The sequence below is a fragment of the Phalangium opilio genome, unplaced genomic scaffold (assembly GCF_054372755.1).
Source record: "Phalangium opilio isolate 3A_F unplaced genomic scaffold, DU_Popi_V2 ptg000002l_1, whole genome shotgun sequence".
Classification (NCBI taxonomy): Eukaryota; Metazoa; Arthropoda; class Arachnida; order Opiliones; family Phalangiidae; genus Phalangium; species Phalangium opilio.
In genome coordinates, this window is record NW_028324144.1 from 10,403,890 (window position 1) to 10,418,034 (window position 14,145).

Below are 14,145 nucleotides of genomic sequence, written 5' to 3' on the forward strand. Positions count from 1 at the left end.
TCATTAGATGCATAACGATATTGGGTTTAAATTGTATTATCCTTACCACAAGTAGAATAATCTTACACCAAGTTCCAATGTAAGATTTTTTGCCGTAGCCTCTGTGTCTGAAAGTTCTGACGTTAAGCTTTTTAAAGTGCCCAACGGAGCTCGCGTGAATGGAGAGATAAAATTTCTAAAATATCGGCCACGACCGAGAACGAGCTAAAGAAGCAGCGCTCCACAGCGGTGGAGAGTGAAGTAAAACAGGCGGGGTTAATTTTTTTATCCGAGTAAGTTCAAGCATGGAGGGTTCATCCAAGTGCACGGTGTTTGCGTTTTTTATGGCGTGTGGTGTGCAAACGTTTTTAGAGAAAGCCGACGGAATTATATTTTTCTGGCGCGGAAATAATCTGAGTTTGTTTTGAGAGCCTTTTATCCATTTCTAAATTAATACATTTACACCTAACTTGCTCCGCCATAACGTAAACTCCGATCGCCTTAGATCTACGCGAGCGGATCTACGTCTCTCTATTGGCCGAAAAGCTCATCACAAGCGGACCCAACCTCCCATCGAAAAATTGAAGTTTCGTACATTTTTTAAGGTGGGTGGAATTTTTTAGCGAGACCCAGCTTTCCGCGGCTGATGTTAGTTGGCGCCGAGAAAAAATGTTAGTAGAGAAAAACTTTGGGTGTTCAACTACCATTTACTCTACAGTAAATACATTCGGCCTAGCCTTGGGATATCACGTTTTAGGAACACTCGAGATGAGACGTTCGTTAGAGATAACCTGACACACATTACCCTCATTCCTAGGCTGGAAAGCTATGTCCTTTGGATCATCTCCTTTTGTCCTTACTTCAGGGTCTTTCGAAATTAATAAAAAAAATTCAAAAAGTATGTAAAATGATAATTTTAAAATTGATAAACCCTTCTAAAAATATTATTTGAGATAATAATTCAAAGAAATATTTGGTTTGATTATCAAATATTCAGGTGAAATACAATTTTTCCATATTCTACTCTCGGCAGAGCCTCGGTGGTTGAATGGTAGAATTCTCGCCTACAACGCGGGAGATCCGGGTTCGATTCCCGGCCGATGCATGTTTTGGTCGTCATTTGATGCATAACGGTATTGTGTTTACGAAAAGTATGTAAAATGATAATTGTTAAATTGATAAATCCTTCTAAAAATATTATTTGAGATAATAATTCAAAGAAGTATTTGGTTTTATTATCAAATATTCAGGTGAAATACCATTATTTCCATATTCTACTCTTTGCAGAGCATCGGTGGTTCCATGGTAGAATTCTCGCCTGCCACGCGGGAGATCCAGGTTCGATTCCCGGCCGATGCATGTTGTGGTCGTCGTTTGATTCATAACGATTTTGTGTTTAAATTGTATTATCCTTACTTCAGGGTCTTTCGAAATTAATAAAAAAATTACGAAAAGTATGTAAAATAATAATTTTTAAATTGATAAACCCTTCTAAAAATATTATTTGAGATAATAATTCAAAGAAATATTTGGTTTGATTATCAAATATTCAGAAGAAATACAATTTTTCCATATTCTACTCTCGGCAGAGCCTCGGTGGTTCAATGGTAGAATTCTCGCCTGCCACGCGGGAGGTCCGGGTTCGATTCACGGCCGTTGCATGTTTTGGTCGTCATTAGATGCATAACGATATTGTGTTTAAATTGTATTATCCTTACTTCAGGGTCTTTCGAAATTAATAAAAAAAATTCAAAAAGTATGTAAAATGATAATTTTAAAATTGATAAACCCTTCTAAAAATATTATTTGAGATAATAATTCAAAGAAATATTTGGTTTGATTATCAAATATTCAGGTGAAATACAATTTTTCCATATTCTACTCTCGGCGGAGCCTCGGTGGTTGAATGGTAGAATTCTCGCCTACCACGCAGGAGATCCGGGTTCGATTCCCGGCCGATGCATGTTTTGGTCGTCATTTGATGCATAACGATATTGTGTTTAAATTGTATTATCCTTACTTCAGGGTCTTTCGAAATTAATAAAAAAAATTCAAAAAGTAAGTAAAATGATAATTTTTAAATTGATAAACCCTTCCAAAAATATTATTCGCTATAATAATTCAAAGAAATATTTGGTTTGATTATCAAATATTTAGGTGAAATACCATTTTTTCAAAATTCTACTCTTTACAGAGCCTCGGTGGTTCAATGGTAGAATTCTCGCCTGCCACGCGGGAGATCCGGGTTCGATTCTCGGCCGATGCACGTTTTGGTCGTCATTAGATGCATAACGATATTGGGTTTAAATTGTATTATCCTTACCACAAGTAGAATAATCTTACACCAAGTTCCAATGTAAGATTTTTTGCCGTAGCCTCTGTGTCTGAAAGTTCTGACGTTAAGCTTTTTAAAGTGCCCAACGGAGCTCGCGTGAATGGAGAGATAAAATTTCTAAAATATCGGCCACGACCGAGAACGAGCTAAAGAAGCAGCGCTCCACAGCGGTGGAGAGTGAAGTAAAACAGGCGGGGTTAATTTTTTTATCCGAGTAAGTTCAAGCATGGAGGGTTCATCCAAGTGCACGGTGTTTGCGTTTTTTATGGCGTGTGGTGTGCAAACGTTTTTAGAGAAAGCCGACGGAATTATATTTTTCTGGCGCGGAAATAATCTGAGTTTGTTTTGAGAGCCTTTTATCCATTTCTAAATTAATACATTTACACCTAACTTGCTCCGCCATAACGTAAACTCCGATCGCCTTAGATCTACGCGAGCGGATCTACGTCTCTCTATTGGCCGAAAAGCTCATCACAAGCGGACCCAACCTCCCATCGAAAAATTGAAGTTTCGTACATTTTTTAAGGTGGGTGGAATTTTTTAGCGAGACCCAGCTTTCCGCGGCTGATGTTAGTTGGCGCCGAGAAAAAATGTTAGTAGAGAAAAACTTTGGGTGTTCAACTACCATTTACTCTACAGTAAATACATTCGGCCTAGCCTTGGGATATCACGTTTTAGGAACACTCGAGATGAGACGTTCGTTAGAGATAACCTGACACACATTACCCTCATTCCTAGGCTGGAAAGCTATGTCCTTTGGATCATCTCCTTTTGTCCTTACTTCAGGGTCTTTCGAAATTAATAAAAAAAATTCAAAAAGTATGTAAAATGATAATTTTAAAATTGATAAACCCTTCTAAAAATATTATTTGAGATAATAGTTCAAAGAAATATTTGGTTTGATTAACAAATATTCAGGTGAAATACACTTTTTCCATATTCTACTCTCGGCAGAGCCTCGGTGGTTGAATGGTAGAATTCTCGCCTACCACGCGGGAGATCCGGGTTCGATTCCCGGCCGATGCATGTTTTGGTCGTCATTTGATGCATAACGATATTGTGTTTAAATTGTATTATCCTTACTTCAGGGTCTTTCGAAATTAATAAAAAAAATTCAAAAAGTATGTAAAATGATCATTTTAAAATTGATAAACCCTTCCAAAAATATTATTCGCTATAATAATTCAAAGGAATATTTGGTTTGATTATCAAATATTTAGGTGAAATACCATTTTTTCAAAATTCTACTCTTTGCAGAGCCTCGGTGGTTCAATGGTAGAATTCTCGCCTGCCACGCGGGAGATCCAGGTTCGATTCCCGGCCGATGCATGTTTTGGTCGTCATTTGATGCATAACGATATTGTGTTTAAATTGTATTATCCTTACTTCAGGGTCTTTCGAAATTAATAAAAAAAATTCAAAAAGTATGTAAAATGATAATTTTTAAATTGATAAACCCTTCCAAAAATATTATTCGCTATAATAATTCAAAGAAATATTTGGTTTGATTATCAAATATTTAGGTGAAATACCATTTTTTCAAAGTTCTACTCTTCGCAGAGCCTCGGTGGTTCAATGGTAGAATTCTCGCCTGCCACGCGGGAGATCCAGGTTCGATTCCCGGCCGATGCATGTTTTGGTCGTCATTTGATGCATAACGATATTGTGTTTAAATTGTATTATCCTTACTTCAGGGTCTTTCGAAATTAATAAAAAAAATTCAAAAAGTATGTAAAATGATCATTTTTAAATTGATAAACCCTTCCAAAAATATTATTCGCTATAATAATTCAAAGAAATATTTGGTTTGATTATCAAATATTTAGGTGAAATACCATTTTTTCAAAGTTCTACTCTTCGCAGAGCCTCGGTGGTTCAATGGTAGAATTCTCGCCTGCCACGCGGGAGATCCAGGTTCGATTCCCGGCCGATGCATGTTTTGGTCGTCATTTGATGCATAACGATATTGTGTTTAAATTGTATTATCCTTACTTTAGGGTCTTTCGAAATTAATAAAAAAATTCAAAAAGTATGTAAAATGATCATTTTTAAATTGATAAACCCTTCCAAAAATATTATTCGCTATAATAATTCAAAGAAATATTTGGTTTGATTATCAAATATTTAGGTGAAATACCATTTTTTCAAAATTCTACTCTTTGCAGAGCCTCGGTGGTTCAATGGTAGAATTCTCGCCTGCCACGCGGGAGATCCAGGTTCGATTCCCGGCCGACGCATGTTTTGGTCGTCATTTGATGCATAACGATATTGTGTTTAAATTGTATTATCCTTACTTCAGGGTCTTTCGAAATTAATAAAAAGAATTCAAAAGGTATGTAAAATGATAATTTTTAAATTGATAAACCCTTCTAAAAATATTATTTGAGATAATAATTCAAAGAAATATTTGGTTTGATTATCAAATATTCAGGTGAAATACAATTTTTCCATATTCTACTCTCGGCAGAGCCTCGGTCGTTCAATGGTAGAATTCTCGTCTGCCACGCGGGAGATCCGGGTTCGATTCCCGGCCGATGCATGTTTTGGTCGTCATTTGATGCATAACGATATTGTGTTTAAATTTTATTATCCTTACTTCAGGGTCTTTCGAAATTAATAAAAAAAATTCAAAAAGTATGTAAAATGATAATTTTTAAATTGATAAACCCTTCTAAAAATATTATTTGAGATAATAATTCAAAGAAATATTTGGTTTGATTATCAAATATTCAGGTGAAATAAAATTTTTCCATATTCTACTCTCGGCAGAGCCAGGTGAAATACAATTTTTCCATATTCTACTCTCGGCAGAGCCTCGGTGGTTCAATGGTAGAATTCTCGCCTGCCACGCGGGAGATCCGGGTTCGATTCCCGGCCGATGCATGTTTTGGTCGTCATTTGATGCATAACGATATTGTGTTTAAATTGTATTATCCTTACTTCAGGGTCTTTCGAAATTAATAAAAAAAATTCAAAAAGTATGTAAAATGATCATTTTTAAATTGATAAACCCTTCCAAAAATATTATTCGCTATAATAATTCAAAGAAATATTTGGTTTGATTATCAAATATTTAGGTGAAATACCATTTTTTCAAAATTCTACTCTTTGCAGAGCCTCGGTGGTTCAATGGTAGAATTCTCGCCTGCCACGCGGGAGATCCAGGTTCGATTCCCGGCCGATGCATGTTTTGGTCGTCATTTGATGCATAACGATATTGTGTTTAAATTGTATTATCCTTACTTCAGGGTCTTTCGAAATTAATAAAAAGAATTCAAAAGGTATGTAAAATGATAATTTTTAAATTGATAAACCCTTCTAAAAATATTATTTGAGATAATAATTCAAAGAAATATTTGGTTTGATTATCAAATATTCAGGTGAAATACAATTTTTCCATATTCTACTCTCGGCAGAGCCTCGGTCGTTCAATGGTAGAATTCTCGTCTGCCACGCGGGAGATCCGGGTTCGATTCCCGGCTGATGCATGTTTTGGTCGTCATTTGATGCATAACGATATTGTGTTTAAATTTTATTATCCTTACTTAAGGGTCTTTCGAAATTAATAAAAAAAATTCAAAAAGTATGTAAAATGATAATTTTTAAATTGATAAACCCTTCTAAAAATATTATTTGAGATAATAATTCAAAGAAATATTTAGTTTGATTATCAAATATTCAGGTGAAGTACAATTTTTCCATATTCTACTCTCGGCAGAGCCTCGGTCGTTCAATGGTAGAATTCTCGTCTGCCAGGCGGGAGATCCGGGTTCGATTCCCGGCCGATGCATGTTTTGGTCGTCATTTGATGCATAACGATATTGTGTTTAAATTTTATTATCCTTACTTCAGGGTCTTTCGAAATTAATAAAAAAAATTCAAAAAGTATGTAAAATGATAATTTTTAAATTGATAAACCCTTCTAAAAATATTATTTGAGATAATAATTCAAAGAAATATTTGGTTTGATTATCAAATATTCAGGTGAAATAAAATTTTTCCATATTCTACTCTCGGCAGAGCCAGGTGAAATACAATTTTTCCATATTCTACTCTCGGCAGAGCCTCGGTGGTTCAATGGTAGAATTCTCGCCTGCCACGCGGGAGATCCGGGTTCGATTCCCGGCCGATGCATGTTTTGGTCGTCATTTGATGCATAACGATATTGTGTTTAAATTGTATTATCCTTACTTCAGGGTCTTTCGAAATTAATAAAAAAAATTCAAAAAGTATGTAAAATGATCATTTTTAAATTGATAAACCCTTCCAAAAATATTATTCGCTATAATAATTCAAAGGAATATTTGGTTTGATTATCAAATATTTAGGTGAAATACCATTTTTTCAAAATTCTACTCTTTGCAGAGCCTCGGTGGTTCAATGGTAGAATTCTCGCCTGCCACGCGGGAGATCCAGGTTCGATTCCCGGCCGATGCATGTTTTGGTCGTCATTTGATGCATAACGATATTGTGTTTAAATTGTATTATCCTTACTTCAGGGTCTTTCGAAATTAATAAAAAAAATTCAAAAAGTATGTAAAATGATAATTTTTAAATTGATAAACCCTTCCAAAAATATTATTCGCTATAATAATTCAAAGAAATATTTGGTTTGATTATCAAATATTTAGGTGAAATACCATTTTTTCAAAGTTCTACTCTTCGCAGAGCCTCGGTGGTTCAATGGTAGAATTCTCGCCTGCCACGCGGGAGATCCAGGTTCGATTCCCGGCCGATGCATGTTTTGGTCGTCATTTGATGCATAACGATATTGTGTTTAAATTGTATTATCCTTACTTTAGGGTCTTTCGAAATTAATAAAAAAATTCAAAAAGTATGTAAAATGATCATTTTTAAATTGATAAACCCTTCCAAAAATATTATTCGCTATAATAATTCAAAGAAATATTTGGTTTGATTATCAAATATTTAGGTGAAATACCATTTTTTCAAAATTCTACTCTTTGCAGAGCCTCGGTGGTTCAATGGTAGAATTCTCGCCTGCCACGCGGGAGATCCAGGTTCGATTCCCGGCCGACGCATGTTTTGGTCGTCATTTGATGCATAACGATATTGTGTTTAAATTGTATTATCCTTACTTCAGGGTCTTTCGAAATTAATAAAAAGAATTCAAAAGGTATGTAAAATGATAATTTTTAAATTGATAAACCCTTCTAAAAATATTATTTGAGATAATAATTCAAAGAAATATTTGGTTTGATTATCAAATATTCAGGTGAAATACAATTTTTCCATATTCTACTCTCGGCAGAGCCTCGGTCGTTCAATGGTAGAATTCTCGTCTGCCACGCGGGAGATCCGGGTTCGATTCCCGGCCGATGCATGTTTTGGTCGTCATTTGATGCATAACGATATTGTGTTTAAATTTTATTATCCTTACTTAAGGGTCTTTCGAAATTAATAAAAAAAATTCAAAAAGTATGTAAAATGATAATTTTTAAATTGATAAACCCTTCTAAAAATATTATTTGAGATAATAATTCAAAGAAATATTTAGTTTGATTATCAAATATTCAGGTGAAGTACAATTTTTCCATATTCTACTCTCGGCAGAGCCTCGGTCGTTCAATGGTAGAATTCTCGTCTGCCAGGCGGGAGATCCGGGTTCGATTCCCGGCCGATGCATGTTTTGGTCGTCATTTGATGCATAACGATATTGTGTTTAAATTTTATTATCCTTACTTCAGGGTCTTTCGAAATTAATAAAAAAAATTCAAAAAGTATGTAAAATGATAATTTTTAAATTGATAAACCCTTCTAAAAATATTATTTGAGATAATAATTCAAAGAAATATTTGGTTTGATTATCAAATATTCAGGTGAAATAAAATTTTTCCATATTCTACTCTCGGCAGAGCCAGGTGAAATACAATTTTTCCATATTCTACTCTCGGCAGAGCCTCGGTGGTTCAATGGTAGAATTCTCGCCTGCCACGCGGGAGATCCGGGTTCGATTCCCGGCCGATGCATGTTTTGGTCGTCATTTGATGCATAACGATATTGTGTTTAAATTGTATTATCCTTACTTCAGGGCCTTTCGAAATTAATAAAAAAAATTCAAAAAGTATGTAAAATGATCATTTTTAAATTGATAAACCCTTCCAAAAATATTATTCGCTATAATAATTCAAAGAAATATTTGGTTTGATTATCAAATATTTAGGTGAAATACCATTTCTTCAAAATTCTACTCTTTGCAGAGCCTCGGTGGTTCAATGGTAGAATTCTCGCCTGCCACGCGGGAGATCCAGGTTCGATTCCCGGCCGATGCATGTTTTGGTCGTCATTTGATGCATAACGATATTGTGTTTAAATTGTATTATCCTTACTTCAGGGTCTTTCGAAATTAATAAAAAGAATTCAAAAGGTATGTAAAATGATAATTTTTAAATTGATAAACCCTTCTAAAAATATTATTTGAGATAATAATTCAAAGAAATATTTGGTTTGATTATCAAATATTCAGGTGAAATACAATTTTTCCATATTCTACTCTCGGCAGAGCCTCGGTCGTTCAATGGTAGAATTCTCGTCTGCCACGCGGGAGATCCGGGTTCGATTCCCGGCTGATGCATGTTTTGGTCGTCATTTGATGCATAACGATATTGTGTTTAAATTTTATTATCCTTACTTAAGGGTCTTTCGAAATTAATAAAAAAAATTCAAAAAGTATGTAAAATGATAATTTTTAAATTGATAAACCCTTCTAAAAATATTATTTGAGATAATAATTCAAAGAAATATTTAGTTTGATTATCAAATATTCAGGTGAAGTACAATTTTTCCATATTCTACTCTCGGCAGAGCCTCGGTCGTTCAATGGTAGAATTCTCGTCTGCCAGGCGGGAGATCCGGGTTCGATTCCCGGCCGATGCATGTTTTGGTCGTCATTTGATGCATAACGATATTGTGTTTAAATTTTATTATCCTTACTTCAGGGTCTTTCGAAATTAATAAAAAAAATTCAAAAAGTATGTAAAATGATAATTTTTAAATTGATAAACCCTTCTAAAAATATTATTTGAGATAATAATTCAAAGAAATATTTGGTTTGATTATCAAATATTCAGGTGAAATAAAATTTTTCCATATTCTACTCTCGGCAGAGCCAGGTGAAATACAATTTTTCCATATTATACTCTCGGCAGAGCCTCGGTGGTTCAATGGTAGAATTCTCGCCTGCCACGCGAGAGATCCGGGTTCGATTCCCGGCCGATGCATGTTTTGGTCGTCATTTGATGCATAACGATATTGTGTTTAAATTGTATTATCCTTACTTCAGGGTCTTTCGAAATTAATAAAAAAAATTCAAAAAGTATGTAAAATGATCATTTTTAAATTGATAAACCCTTCCAAAAATATTATTCGCTATAATAATTCAAAGAAATATTTGGTTTGATTATCAAATATTTAGGTGAAATACCATTTCTTCAAAATTCTACTCTTTGCAGAGCCTCGGTGGTTCAATGGTAGAATTCTCGCCTGCCACGCGGGAGATCCAGGTTCGATTCCCGGCCGATGCATGTTTTGGTCGTCATTTGATGCATAACGATATTGTGTTTAAATTGTATTATCCTTACTTCAGGGTCTTTCGAAATTAATAAAAAAAATTCAAAAAGTATGTAAAATGATCATTTTTAAATTGATAAACCCTTCCAAAAATATTATTCGCTATAATAATTCAAAGGAATATTTGGTTTGATTATCAAATATTTAGGTGAAATACCATTCTTCCATATTCTACTCTCGGCAGAGCCTCGGTCGTTCAATGGTAGAATTCTCGTCTGCCACGCGGGAGATCCGGGTTCGATTCCCGGCCGATGCATGTTTTGGTCGTCATTTGATGCATAACGATATTGTGTTTAAATTTTATTATCCTTACTTCAGGGTCTTTCGAAATTAATAAAAAAAATTCAAAAAGTATGTAAAATGATAATTTTTAAATTGATAAACCCTTCTAAAAATATTATTTGAGATAATAATTCAAAGAAATATTTAGTTTGATTATCAAATATTCAGGTGAAATACAATTTTTCCATATTCTACTCTCGGCAGAGCCTCGGTCGTTCAATGGTAGAATTCTCGTCTGCCAGGCGGGAGATCCGGGTTCGATTCCCGGCCGATGCATGTTTTGGTCGTCATTTGATGCATAACGATATTGTGTTTAAATTTTTACCTCTCCGAGTGACGTATGTCACGGAGAGGTTCTAATTTCGACGTGTGTGTGTGTGTGTCTGTTGTTACACCCACGTGACCGCGTTCGCAGTTTCCAAATCGGAGCAAACGTGTTCGCCATTTCCGAACTGCTTTCACAGTCACGGAAATGGCTCCTCTACTTGAGTTCTCACACCAGCATCTTCTGGTCTTTGTCCATCCCACACGGACACCAGTCTGTACTTACTGGCTTCTAACCACCACGATCTTTTGGTCTTCGTCCATCCCACATGGACACCAGTCTGTACATACTGGCTTCTAATCACCACCATCTTCTGGTCTTCGTCCATTCCACTTGGACACCAGTCTGTACATACTGGCTTCTATTCACCACCAACTTTTCATCTTCGTCCATCCCACATGGACACCAGTCTGTACATACTGGCTTCTAATCACCACCATCTTTTGGTCTTCGTCCATACCACATGGACAACAGGCTGTACATACTGGCTTCTAATCACCACCATCTTCTGGTCTTCGTCCATTCCACTTGGACACCAGTCTGTACACCTGGCTTCTAATCACCACCATCTTCTTCTCTTCGTCCATTCCACTTGGACACCAGTCTGTACACCTGGCTTCTAATCACCAATATCTTCTGGTCTTCGTCCATTCCACTTGGACACCAGTCTGTACACCTGGCTTCTACTCCATCGTCATCGTTGGGTTTAAGACATTCGCGGCGATCAGCTAGGGTTACGAGAAACGTCTAGCCTCCCTAGGGTGGGATCACCACCAAAGGTTTTCGCAATTGCGGTTGTTCTTGCTTTTAGCTGTAGATCGACACCCTTATATACTACCTATTTGAGTAAGGCAAAGCAACCGGAGTATGCTTCATTTCAAACGCCAATATTAGTCAAGTCTCTCAAGAATGTCTAATTGTTCTTTATCAACGCGATGTAACGCTCAATAAGGCGAACAACTAACGAAGAAAATATTTAATATTAATTATATTTATTTTAATATTTAAGATAATCTAGTTTCTCAACTCAAAATTAAAACGGAAAGAGTTAAAAAGCAGCCTATGTTTTAGTCTGTGTGTGTCCGTCCGTTAGTGCACCGCGTTAGCAGTTCGCTTTGTTTTGTGGAAAAAAATCCTACAGAACCTTAATATTTGGTTTTCTCATAATGCATAATTAATATATGGAAATATTTTTCGTAATTTCGATGCCTTTAGTGGTTTTGTAGCTATAAAGCTCTGTTTCATTTTGATATCCCAAGAATATTTTTTATTATTATTATTTGAAATCGATGTTTATATATTACTTAAGCTATACTACATCTGTTTATAGCATAATTTTTTCTAAAGTGGTTTCAAGACGAACGCATCTATATTGGTCAAATGAACTTTTATTTGTCAATAGGCCTATCGAACCAAAAAGTTAACGCTTGGGTTTGGTTTTCGTTTCTGTAATACAGAGACATTAACGGTTCAGAGTGAGCCGAAAGTTAAATACACTTTTAAATAATTAGGCTTAGACTTTATAATCATGGTGGAAATCTGGGCCGCGTTCAGAAGAGCTCAGCGCTGTTAGCAGTGTCCTACAGAACGGGATTTTGTTATTGAATTTTGACGTCACGGTGCTCAGCGCTGAGCCAGCACGGTCTTCAAGGAAAATAGTCGGGTTTTTGGATAACGTGACGTCAAACGCGTAGTTCTCAGCTTGGCGAAAAAAGCATGGAGGAATTAATACAAATAGCTCTTGCTGATTATGATGGGACTAGAGCTATTTAATTAGCGTGAAACAAGTTGAACACGCGAGAAGTTTAAGAGACATGTTAGTTTCTAATTTTAATTATAAAAGTTGTTGTTATCTATCTCTTAAAATATGTTATCATACAATTTTTGTTAAGCCTTGGTACCTTGCACGCTTTATTGCGCTAGCGTCATTTTTAAAACACCGATGACCGGAGAAAAGCTATGACGACAGAGCTCACAGGTAAACGTTTTCCAAATCCGCTGTCTTTTTTGGTGAGCTCTGCTGAACGCAGCCCAGATCAGAGAAAGGTCTGATCGCAATCGGATTATAGCTTCGTGTTTTCATGCTTTTTATGGTGCCCATTTACCTTCAGTGTGTGTGGCCACAAATTAGCTTTGGTGTTATGTAACGTTAACAGTCATGTTGACAAACTAAGAAAATCGTTGAGGTGAAACGAGAGGATAGTGTTTACATGGCAACCCTGTTGTGAATATGGCTTTGAACATAGAGGGTATACAGTTGAGGAGTAGAAAATTGGGCCTTTACAAACACGTAGAGGTAATATCCCTCCAAAGTTTTATCTATTCATTTCCCGTTTTTCCCCCATCGGATGATTTTAATGTGTACAAGTATATCCTTATTGGATGTAAAATATCGTCTGATTTACAGTATATTTGCTATGCTTTGTATACTGCTTTAATATTTCATAAATTTTAACTTCACTATTTGCTCATAAAAAAAAAGAAACATTTCCATATCTGGGTAAATAAGTTTGTAAGTAGTCCTCTTCTAGACTCGGAGAGGTAATATTTTGGTTTTCCCAACTTGTATTATCCTTACTTCAGGGTCTTTCGAAATTAATAAAAAAAATTCAAAAAGTATGTAAAATGATAATTTTTAAATTGATAAACCCTTCTAAAAATATTATTTGAGATAATAATTCAAAGAAATATTTGGTTTGATTATCAAATATTCAGGTGAAATAAAATTTTTCCATATTCTACTCTCGGCAGAGCCAGGTGAAATACAATTTTTCCATATTCTACTCTCGGCAGAGCCTCGGTGGTTCAATGGTAGAATTCTCGCCTGCCACGCGGGAGATCCGGGTTCGATTCCCGGCCGATGCATGTTTTGGTCGTCATTTGATGCATAACGATATTGTGTTTAAATTGTATTATCCTTACTTCAGGGTCTTTCGAAATTAATAAAAAAAATTCAAAAAGTATGTAAAATGATCATTTTTTAATTGATAAACCCTTCCAAAAATATTATTCGCTATAATAATTCAAAGAAATATTTGGTTTGATTATCAAATATTTAGGTGAAATACCATTTTTTCAAAATTCTACTCTTTGCAGAGCCTCGGTGGTTCAATGGTAGAATTCTCGCCTGCCACGCGGGAGATCCAGGTTCGATTCCCGGCCGATGCATGTTTTGGTCGTCATTTGATGCATAACGATATTGTGTTTAAATTGTATTATCCTTACTTTAGGGTCTTTCGAAATTAATAAAAAAATTCAAAAAGTATGTAAAATGATCATTTTTAAATTGATAAACCCTTCCAAAAATATTATTCGCTATAATAATTCAAAGAAATATTTGGTTTGATTATCAAATATTTAGGTGAAATACCATTTTTTCAAAATTCTACTCTTTGCAGAGCCTCGGTGGTTCAATGGTAGAATTCTCGCCTGCCACGCGGGAGATCCAGGTTCGATTCCCGGCCGATGCATGTTTTGGTCGTCATTTGATGCATAACGATATTGTGTTTAAATTGTATTATCCTTACTTCAGGGTCTTTCGAAATTAATAAAAAGAATTCAAAAGGTATGTAAAATGATAATTTTTAAATTGATAAACCCTTCTAAAAATATTATTTGAGATAATAATTCAAAG

General features: G+C 35.3%; 27 non-coding genes across 27 annotated transcripts; all 27 read left to right on the plus strand.

Annotated features, from left to right (window-relative positions):
* The first annotated feature begins 1,013 nt into the window (after window positions 1-1,013).
* TRNAC-ACA (transfer RNA cysteine (anticodon ACA)) lies at window positions 1,014-1,084 on the plus strand. The gene has a single exon. It is a non-coding gene; the product is annotated as a tRNA-Cys (tRNA).
* A 183-nt stretch (window positions 1,085-1,267) lies between these two features.
* TRNAG-GCC (transfer RNA glycine (anticodon GCC)) lies at window positions 1,268-1,338 on the plus strand. The gene has a single exon. It is a non-coding gene; the product is annotated as a tRNA-Gly (tRNA).
* Window positions 1,339-1,564: 226 nt separating this feature from the next.
* TRNAG-GCC (transfer RNA glycine (anticodon GCC)) lies at window positions 1,565-1,640 on the plus strand. The gene has a single exon. It is a non-coding gene; the product is annotated as a tRNA-Gly (tRNA).
* A 534-nt stretch (window positions 1,641-2,174) lies between these two features.
* TRNAG-GCC (transfer RNA glycine (anticodon GCC)) lies at window positions 2,175-2,245 on the plus strand. The gene has a single exon. It is a non-coding gene; the product is annotated as a tRNA-Gly (tRNA).
* Window positions 2,246-3,269: 1,024 nt separating this feature from the next.
* Window positions 3,270-3,340, plus strand: TRNAG-ACC (transfer RNA glycine (anticodon ACC)). Its single transcript has one exon. It is a non-coding gene; the product is annotated as a tRNA-Gly (tRNA).
* A 232-nt stretch (window positions 3,341-3,572) lies between these two features.
* TRNAG-GCC (transfer RNA glycine (anticodon GCC)) lies at window positions 3,573-3,643 on the plus strand. The gene has a single exon. It is a non-coding gene; the product is annotated as a tRNA-Gly (tRNA).
* Window positions 3,644-3,875: 232 nt separating this feature from the next.
* Window positions 3,876-3,946, plus strand: TRNAG-GCC (transfer RNA glycine (anticodon GCC)). Its single transcript has one exon. It is a non-coding gene; the product is annotated as a tRNA-Gly (tRNA).
* Window positions 3,947-4,178: 232 nt separating this feature from the next.
* On the plus strand, window positions 4,179-4,249 carry TRNAG-GCC (transfer RNA glycine (anticodon GCC)). The gene has a single exon. It is a non-coding gene; the product is annotated as a tRNA-Gly (tRNA).
* Window positions 4,250-4,480: 231 nt separating this feature from the next.
* TRNAG-GCC (transfer RNA glycine (anticodon GCC)) lies at window positions 4,481-4,551 on the plus strand. The gene has a single exon. It is a non-coding gene; the product is annotated as a tRNA-Gly (tRNA).
* A 231-nt stretch (window positions 4,552-4,782) lies between these two features.
* Window positions 4,783-4,853, plus strand: TRNAG-GCC (transfer RNA glycine (anticodon GCC)). The gene has a single exon. It is a non-coding gene; the product is annotated as a tRNA-Gly (tRNA).
* A 273-nt stretch (window positions 4,854-5,126) lies between these two features.
* Window positions 5,127-5,197, plus strand: TRNAG-GCC (transfer RNA glycine (anticodon GCC)). The gene has a single exon. It is a non-coding gene; the product is annotated as a tRNA-Gly (tRNA).
* Window positions 5,198-5,429: 232 nt separating this feature from the next.
* Window positions 5,430-5,500, plus strand: TRNAG-GCC (transfer RNA glycine (anticodon GCC)). Its single transcript has one exon. It is a non-coding gene; the product is annotated as a tRNA-Gly (tRNA).
* Window positions 5,501-5,731: 231 nt separating this feature from the next.
* TRNAG-GCC (transfer RNA glycine (anticodon GCC)) lies at window positions 5,732-5,802 on the plus strand. Its single transcript has one exon. It is a non-coding gene; the product is annotated as a tRNA-Gly (tRNA).
* Window positions 5,803-6,377: 575 nt separating this feature from the next.
* Window positions 6,378-6,448, plus strand: TRNAG-GCC (transfer RNA glycine (anticodon GCC)). The gene has a single exon. It is a non-coding gene; the product is annotated as a tRNA-Gly (tRNA).
* Window positions 6,449-6,680: 232 nt separating this feature from the next.
* TRNAG-GCC (transfer RNA glycine (anticodon GCC)) lies at window positions 6,681-6,751 on the plus strand. Its single transcript has one exon. It is a non-coding gene; the product is annotated as a tRNA-Gly (tRNA).
* Window positions 6,752-6,983: 232 nt separating this feature from the next.
* Window positions 6,984-7,054, plus strand: TRNAG-GCC (transfer RNA glycine (anticodon GCC)). The gene has a single exon. It is a non-coding gene; the product is annotated as a tRNA-Gly (tRNA).
* A 231-nt stretch (window positions 7,055-7,285) lies between these two features.
* On the plus strand, window positions 7,286-7,356 carry TRNAG-GCC (transfer RNA glycine (anticodon GCC)). The gene has a single exon. It is a non-coding gene; the product is annotated as a tRNA-Gly (tRNA).
* A 231-nt stretch (window positions 7,357-7,587) lies between these two features.
* TRNAG-GCC (transfer RNA glycine (anticodon GCC)) lies at window positions 7,588-7,658 on the plus strand. The gene has a single exon. It is a non-coding gene; the product is annotated as a tRNA-Gly (tRNA).
* A 575-nt stretch (window positions 7,659-8,233) lies between these two features.
* TRNAG-GCC (transfer RNA glycine (anticodon GCC)) lies at window positions 8,234-8,304 on the plus strand. The gene has a single exon. It is a non-coding gene; the product is annotated as a tRNA-Gly (tRNA).
* Window positions 8,305-8,536: 232 nt separating this feature from the next.
* On the plus strand, window positions 8,537-8,607 carry TRNAG-GCC (transfer RNA glycine (anticodon GCC)). Its single transcript has one exon. It is a non-coding gene; the product is annotated as a tRNA-Gly (tRNA).
* Window positions 8,608-8,838: 231 nt separating this feature from the next.
* On the plus strand, window positions 8,839-8,909 carry TRNAG-GCC (transfer RNA glycine (anticodon GCC)). The gene has a single exon. It is a non-coding gene; the product is annotated as a tRNA-Gly (tRNA).
* Window positions 8,910-9,484: 575 nt separating this feature from the next.
* On the plus strand, window positions 9,485-9,555 carry TRNAG-GCC (transfer RNA glycine (anticodon GCC)). Its single transcript has one exon. It is a non-coding gene; the product is annotated as a tRNA-Gly (tRNA).
* Window positions 9,556-9,787: 232 nt separating this feature from the next.
* TRNAG-GCC (transfer RNA glycine (anticodon GCC)) lies at window positions 9,788-9,858 on the plus strand. The gene has a single exon. It is a non-coding gene; the product is annotated as a tRNA-Gly (tRNA).
* Window positions 9,859-10,089: 231 nt separating this feature from the next.
* TRNAG-GCC (transfer RNA glycine (anticodon GCC)) lies at window positions 10,090-10,160 on the plus strand. Its single transcript has one exon. It is a non-coding gene; the product is annotated as a tRNA-Gly (tRNA).
* Window positions 10,161-13,305: 3,145 nt separating this feature from the next.
* Window positions 13,306-13,376, plus strand: TRNAG-GCC (transfer RNA glycine (anticodon GCC)). The gene has a single exon. It is a non-coding gene; the product is annotated as a tRNA-Gly (tRNA).
* A 232-nt stretch (window positions 13,377-13,608) lies between these two features.
* TRNAG-GCC (transfer RNA glycine (anticodon GCC)) lies at window positions 13,609-13,679 on the plus strand. The gene has a single exon. It is a non-coding gene; the product is annotated as a tRNA-Gly (tRNA).
* A 231-nt stretch (window positions 13,680-13,910) lies between these two features.
* On the plus strand, window positions 13,911-13,981 carry TRNAG-GCC (transfer RNA glycine (anticodon GCC)). The gene has a single exon. It is a non-coding gene; the product is annotated as a tRNA-Gly (tRNA).
* Window positions 13,982-14,145: the final 164 nt, after the last annotated feature.